Source organism: Uranotaenia lowii, unplaced genomic scaffold (genome assembly GCF_029784155.1).
Source record: "Uranotaenia lowii strain MFRU-FL unplaced genomic scaffold, ASM2978415v1 HiC_scaffold_1086, whole genome shotgun sequence".
In the NCBI taxonomy this organism is placed as follows: domain Eukaryota; kingdom Metazoa; phylum Arthropoda; class Insecta; order Diptera; family Culicidae; genus Uranotaenia; species Uranotaenia lowii.
In genome coordinates this window covers 2244-10503 of record NW_026597062.1, presented here as the reverse complement: position 1 = coordinate 10503, position 8260 = coordinate 2244, and the positions used below count along the sequence as shown (strand labels likewise).

Sequence of the window (8260 nt, the reverse complement as noted above, 5' to 3'; positions counted from 1 at the left end):
GCCAGCTGGAATATGATAATTGATTGCACTGAATGGCCGAAACTTCCCGCACTTCGCTGTCGGTAAAATGCGCACCATCAGTCAAGAGCAGTGTACATAAATACATCTCTAACAGGGCATGACTTCCGTATCCTGTTGCTCTTGGTAGCCCCAACGCGAGTACTTAGCAGGTACCAAAAAGATGTAAATTGGTAGTGTCTGAAAAAGTGAATAAACTGTAAATGAAGCTACATAAGTTTTCAATGACCCACACAGCAAAAATTAATTGCTGTAAAATTACGGCAAATATCCTGTAACAAAAAGGAGCAGGACATTTACCGTAATTTTACAGGTCGAAAAAAAATCACGTGGCATTTATTTTTCAGTGAACTCATTCTTTTACAGGCTGGTTTAAAATCACAGTACCGTAAAAATTTAGGTCTTTTAATTGCTTGGATTCAATTTGACAATTCTAATAAGAATAAGAATATTTTCGGCCAGAAAAAAATAAACAAAAAATAAATAATATAAGAATAACTTTATTCAACCAAAATCAAAATAGCCGCAATTTATTTTTTGATTTCAAAACTGCGAACGCAATCGTTCTTTTTTGTGAAAAACTATTACCACCTGAACCACACATTACTTCCACATAGGTGCTTGCTGCACCAAAAAAATGTTCGTCCTACTTAGTGGCTTGTGCGATGGGATTTATCCCTAAGTAACTTCAATCTGATTGAAAAATGCCGCTCACGGTGCATGTTTTCCACTTTCTTCAGTTTTGTGATCTATACTCATGTTTTGATTTTACAATACTATTGAAAACAATGATTATAAATTAAACACGTGCCAGCTAAAACGCAAAATTTAAAACCTAAGATTCACTTTTTTGTATTTTTCAAATTTTGGTTTAAAACCTTTTCTTTTTAGCCTGTTTCGATTCGTCCGCGTACATGCCTAGGTGAAATAAAAATGAGGATTAGAATTGATGTCTTCAATAGGATTAGCACATATGCATTTACCTTAATACTATCAACATAGATTTCTCAGATTCCACTACCAACTTCAACTACAATGTTAGAATATCGCCACCTATGCTCGCTTCACGCGTTGTTTCTTTGTCTAACGTTGAATCATTGTTCCAGATGCGTTTGCCTGTAAACAAAATTTTACGAAATAAGTTTTCTGAAACAACAAACGCTTTTCGTAAAGTGATAAGGTGTACAAGATATATATTGTTCAGAAAGGAGACATGCTACTTATGGTTTAGGTTTTCGTTTCCATAGTTAAAACCGGTACTCGCGTTTTAAGTAAAAACATAATTATAAACGGATATGAATTTTAACAAATAATTAAAAATTGTCGTTTGAATTCTTAAATTCCTCACCTTTCATCACCTTCCACCAGTCCATCAACGTCAGCATGTAAAACAACTTGTGGTAAACCAAATTAAACAAAGATTGTTCACAAATCTCCCGGCTGATGAAGATTTGGACATCCTTCTCGTTATGTTTCGATGGATATGAAAACATATACAGCAGGTCATCAAAATCATGAAAAACCAAGGAACGAGGTATCTATCCTATAATCGAAACGAATTAATCCACCATGATAGTCAAATGAACACAAAAAACGAACCCTTAGTGTCAATTTTAAGTTTGGCTCAAGCCTTCCGCAAAAGGAAAATTTTATCAAGTACCGACGATCCTGAAAAGTAAGGCATACATTAAAACTAAGAAATGTGAATAATATAATATATGTATTACCTTTGTAATTACCTTTCTTTGGTCAATTTTTTTCTTGGACAACTGCTGAGGGTTGGTTAAATAATAAAACAATTTCAAATTTGAATAACACGCCGGTGGAATCGTAAACTTCGAGCAGCTTATTGATCATTACCAACAGGAACTCGGTAGGCACTTTTTCGTTTTTTTCTCGAATCCATTATTCCAAAAGCAGCACCTGTAAGAAGTATTTTTCTCAAAGAAATGTTTTTTTTTATTTGAGAATAAAGTTACCTTTCCTTAAACAAACTCGAGTCAGTCGGTTAACGAAATCTTGTAAAACAAATAAATTTACATTTAGGTTAAAACAAATTCAGTCTGGCAATAATCTTACTTATTTTTTGAGTTTTCTATACAATCTCACTCAATTTTTCTTTTACATATTGGTTTGCTCTTTTGCGCAAGTGGAATGAGGATACACACGCGGGCGGAGGCTGGCCCTGTCACTAAAGGGACAATCAATAGGCCTGTTCCGTACGCGATAGAAACTGGTTTCAATCGGTAAACGGTTGTTCACTCAGCCTATGCTTTGGTCAAAACTAATCGGATTGGATCGAAACCAGTCAAAACTGATCACGATAGCCTTTGAGAGGACCAAAATAATGGATTCATTTCAATTTTCCGTGAGAAACCGCGCGTTAGTAGTGAATGGCTGTTCAATCAATCAGCTGTTCAATCGTCAATCGATTTCTTTTATAGCACTTTTATAGAACACTCCCAATATCTCAATTAAGCGTTACTGACGCATCATAACGAAAAGGTCGATCTTCTAAATTGAAACATTTATAGATAAGAATTTGTATTAGAATCAATATTTTTTGAATGAAATTATTTTCTATTCCGGTTGAATGTATGATGCAATTAGTTTATTGAATTTTTAATCAAACTTTAAACAGGGTGGCCACAGAACCGGGAAAACCGGGAAAAAACCGGGAATTGAAAATCGAACCGGGAAAACCGGGAAAAAACCGGGAATTCAGATCCAAAACCGGGAAAATTTACCAAAGAAAACCGATATTCATTTTTTTTTCTAAGATTGAATCCCTGATCAAAATTCAAAATTCAATTTCCAACTCAGAATTTTACAGTTCAAAATTGTGTAAGAAGAATATCTTAAGTTTGGAAATTTTAAACACTCTCAGATTTCTCTTCAACTACCTCAAAATTTAATTTCTTTTAACTAATTTTACTGGAACCTAGAATTCAAAACTGCCCGAAAAATTAGATGAGAAATTAAAAAAAACCTCTTAAAATTTGTTCATTAAACATCATTACAATAGTTTAAAAAAAACTCTCAATCTTATAAAAGCAAGCAAATTTCGAATGGAAATGGAAAAAATGAGAAAACTATATTTTTCCAGTGATAGTTATTAACTTAAGAGTTAGACACAAAACAATCGATCATCTTTATGCACGACACGGTATTTTTCCGTAGCTTAATAATAAAAATTAGACATTGCCGAAAATTTGCATAGTTAAAAAAGAAACCATCTCCTATCAACCACACTGATTGGAAAATTAACTTTTTTCGATCACTGGTCATAATTTATTCAGAAAATTTAAATTACACTTTTTAAAGCCTGGCTATGTTAAGATTCCTTTGAAAATTTGCGAAAAAGTCTAATGAACTGATTTCTAACCTGATCCGTGACGAATATTGAAATAAAATTTAAAAAAAAAAAACAGTGTAAATATTTCCTGAATGTTCATATTTGTATTTTAAGTGACGCATGTCAAAATAACAAAATAATTGCCATAATATTGATTATTTTTAGTTTATTTCTTTTCGAATGCACAAGTCAACCAAATAAACGTTCTTTGGTTTGCTAGGGGGGTTGACAGCTAATGTGACTAATTCGAGGGCGACATATCCAAATATGCAGTTTGGTGTTTTCTGCCGGCTCTAGTTTTCGAGATTCAGGGGTTAACTTTAAACAATTTTTAGCCACATTTCAGAACTTTTATAAGATACTCAAATCTTAGGTTTCGATTCAATGATTAACTTTTACGAAGACCGTGAATAGTTGAAACTTTTGAGCAAACTGCGGCGTCCTTTAAGTTTGTTTTTCACAGTCTGGTGAATTATGAGAATTTAACGATATTTTGGAATAGTTTTTTAATCAGAAGGAATCAAATATTTTTTTAAAGCATAAGTCAAATCAAGTTTGAAGTATTCAACTAAGTTTTAAATTGAATTTAAATCTTTGATATCGAAAGCTCATAAATATTCTTCAACGATGTCACAAATAGTTACATTTTTTCTATTGCTTTTTTAACTTGAGGATTTTTAAACTTGATGATTATTAGTTATCAATGGTCAATGATGTATTTTGCTTAGTACTTAGGAATTTTTAAATTTCAAAACCCAATATCACCAGAACTAGATTTGACAGAATCTAATAAATGATACGAATTCATGACGGCACAATCAATTTGTGAAACAAAGCTTTACAGATTTGAAAAGAAGTACGTACATATCATGTTTTTATTGTAAAATGCATTTTATAACTTAGCTCATAGTTTCTGATAATTTTATGTACACTGTCGAGTCTTTTTCAAAACCTTATTTTTCCACTTTTCAACTTGTTTTTTGCATAAATCCTTAAAGTTAGCTTTTGCTTAGCATGTTTTTGAAGAAATTTATAAGATTTTTTTTCCTGATACAGGAGTTAATTCCAAGCAAACATTACAAAATATGATATAACTCTTTTATTAACCGGAACAATCATCTAATTTTACCCCGAGAAACTGACTCAACATAAACATTGAACAAATAACAGTTACTTTTTTCACTGAAATTAAATCCACATTTTTCTGCATAGCAAAGCTAATCCTACACTGAATGAAAAATGAAAATTTTGAGATTTTCATTTGATGGAAATATTTTTACTGTAGGAAAATATATCTGTTATTTAATAATTTTAATTGTTAAAATCAGTTTTTTTTAAATTAGAAATATAGTTTGCAATGTTTGACAGTTCTGAATCATGCTAAAAAATATTTTTTTAAGTTCGAAACCAAATATGGAGTCGTGTGCAGCAGAGAATTAAGAAATGTTTTTTTTTTAACTTTTTATTTCTACTACCAAAAATTACATTGTTCTTTTTTGAATTTCTTTCAAAATTTGCAATTTTAATATATCAAAATGTTATCTTGAACTCAAAATCCATGAGTCTTGAAGTTCAGATTTTTTAAATAGTGTAGGTAGTTTAATTCGAGTATCTATCAATCAATTTAAACTGCAAAATTTAATTTTACTACGCTTTGAAAATCAAAAATAAATGTTTCATATTTTTATTAATTTACGATACTTTTGATTTTATTCTAATAAATTTAGATATCATAATTTTCAATTCCTTTTGTAATTTTTCCGATATTCATTTTGAAAATGAAATTTCTTAGTTTTACACAAATAAAACAATGGGCGAATCTGAATTGAATAAATGTTTTAAATTTGGTCTATATCTCAAACTTTGAAATGCTGTTGAAAAATCCCCAAAACTGTTTAATAGAGGCTCTGTAACTTGTTGCCCATATCTTTTTTAAACTTTTGAGGTCAGAATTCAAGATGCAAAAACAATGTTTGGGGAATGGTTTCTAATAAGTTATTCATTGCAACAAGTTGCAAAAAATTTATTTTTTAAACACAAGTCGTAAATTTACCCAACGAGGCTTATCATCCAACTCGGTGGATAATTACGTCGAGTTTTGCAACAAGTGGCGCACACAATTTAATGAAATTTTGAAAAATCCTTTGAAAATCCATTAATTGACCTACAAGAAGTGCATCTTGCAAATAACCACATGTCAATGATTATGCAAAATGACTGAAAATTTGTGATGAAGTAGTGGACTGTAATTTTGCAGACAAAAAACAGTTTGTATTAAAAATTATCACTTTTCGATAATGTTTTCTGTGTCCAAAAGTTAACTTTTAAGCACTGAATTGTATAAAATACAATTATAATAACGTTTCAAAAATTGAATTTGATTTTTTTTGCAAATATTGACTTCTTTAATTTAAAAAAAATCTGTACTGAATTCTAAAGAATATATTTTCAAAACTTAGCTTAAACAGAAGACAAGTTCTTCGGAAAATGATAGGGTCAACTTAAGATATCATGAACAAAGATCATGCTTTTGAAAATTTTGCTATATGCCGAGGAAACTGGACAATCAAAGTCTGGAAAACCTTAAATTTTTGTTCGGGAAAACCGGGAAAAAACCGGGAATTTCAAAATGAAAAAATTGTGGCCACCCTGTTTAAAACTAAATATTTTATTTTAAATATAAATTATGGGAAAAAGAAATAAAAAATATGGAATTACTAACCAAAAAAAATAATAAAATATAGATTGTTTTTTGTCGTTATTAACTTGAAATGCTTTAAATTGATTAATGGTACTGAGGGCATAAAATGCAAATCGAGCTTTTTTTCAGTTGCGCGAGTAACGCTTCGTTTAGCTAAGGTGTGTTCAACAGAACTCAATCGAAATCAATTGAAATGGATTGACAGTTGATCAGCTGTTTTTCCAATTGACTTCGATCGATTTCTATCAGGCTGCTGAATGAACAGCCAGACACCAATACAAATGCGCTTAGTTTGTTTTCATTTTTTATTCGGCTGCGCGCTTCAAGCATTCGTCCACAAATTTTGCGGACAGCAAACGCTGAGGCTGAGATGCGTCGTCGTGATCGCGCAACCGGAATTCATCTAGACGATCGGGAACTTTTCTACGAAAAGTATGACGATGACGATTATATGCCCCGAGCCAAGCGGCTGAGAAAGCTGCTTAAGGAGTGGCGGGAAACTTGGAAGATACCAAGGAATGGGTTTCTATGTTGGGTTCACGTACGAAATCGCTAACCGATTTAACAGCAAGGGCCAGTATGTCTACCACGATAAAGTCCGACGGATGTGCGAACAGAACAAATCGAGTTTTGTTGTTGCTTATCCAGATTTGGCGAACAACCAACATGTTTTGGCAAAAATAGAAAGCTCCGAGGAATAACAATGCGAATATCGTCTCTTCCATGTCAACAACACCATACTCCATGGGAATATTGTGATAAAAATAAATTTCTTCTATTGTTCAAAATATGTAACATTTATTTATTATTATTTTAAACTTATTTCATAAAATTTCACATTTGCTTCAGTGCAGCACTGCACTGAAAGATGCTACTGACACCGCATCACTGACACAGCACCTCTGGCACAGCACCGCCAATGCCACATCGACTGACACCACTTTCACTAGCACCTGTGCAATCCAGTCAAACACCATTCCAAAATTCCACTCAGGACGATTGGCACACCACCACTGACACAGCACAACAGGCACAGCTCCACCGACTGAGCACGACTGCAACAGCACCACCGACTCAGCACCACCGACACACCACAAATGGCACAGCACCACCGACTCAGCACCCGACGGAGAACACCGCACCGGATGACACCGAATTCAAATAATTTCTCACAACACACCGAATCAGCTGTTTTTTGACAGTAAACAACTGCATTTGTGTTAGTGCGATAGAAACCGATAGAAACGAATCCTGCTCTCGGGCTTGATCGATTTCGAGTGGTTTCGATTGATTCCGATTGGCTTCATTGAACGTCAATTGGATTAGTTTCGACCAAAACATTGGCTGAGTGAACAACAATTTACCAATCGAAATCGATTGAAACCGATTTCAATTGGCTGTTGAACGGGCTTCTAATTGATTATCCCTTTTGATCCCTTTTGATGACAAATTTGATTTATTTACTCTGCATCTTGCATTTCACTTGCGCAAATGGGAAAAATCTGTGTACATACATGCTTCTCAGGCCAAAACAAAAAATCAAAACCCGAAAATATTTTCAAGAGGATAAAAATCATTGAAATTCGTACTCGCTAATTTTGAAATACTCAGAGCCCGACTCCATTTTACTCAGACATCGCCTTTTCTATGGCGCAGCCGTCGCTTGATCTAAAACGACTCAGTTTTCCCGAGTAGTGGCTACTCAGACGACTCGAAAATTGGCACTCAGCGAATTCGAGTGCTTGTAGGCGACAACTGAGTAACGTTGGATCAGTTTGTGCGAGGCAGTCGACTTTGTTTGTTTTCGACAACAAAGAATTAGGAAATTTTTATGGTAAATGTACATTTTTAACGTTAATCTTATAATAATAACATGATTTTGATTATTTTACAGGGAATTGCGATGTTTCTTAACGAATCCAAGGTGCATCAAACATCCGTCGGGGGAAAATGAAATGAATCAACAAAAGGGATTTTTTTTCGAATAAAGATTTTTCACATTAAATATTTTGACTTGTTTTCCATTGCATCAACAAATCCATCATTCTTTCCAACAATTGTACAGGTTTTTACTTTTCTAGTGTAAAAAATCCGGTCAAAAACCGTTCCGAAATCATTCACGCATTCTGAGTAACCCTGACTCAGATGTCGCGAAAAGGGCAGTTAGTCAGTTCTGAGTAAAGGCC

General features: G+C 33.3%; 1 long non-coding RNA gene across 1 annotated transcript; it reads right to left on the bottom strand.

Annotated features, from left to right (window-relative positions):
* Positions 1-547: 547 nt before the first annotated feature.
* Positions 548-1929, bottom strand: LOC129759119 (uncharacterized). The gene is made up of 5 exons (XR_008740129.1): positions 1746-1929; positions 1618-1686; positions 1367-1561; positions 1002-1134; positions 548-936 (listed from the first exon to the last, which is right to left on the bottom strand). It is a non-coding gene; the product is annotated as an uncharacterized LOC129759119 (long non-coding RNA).
* Positions 1930-8260: the final 6331 nt, after the last annotated feature.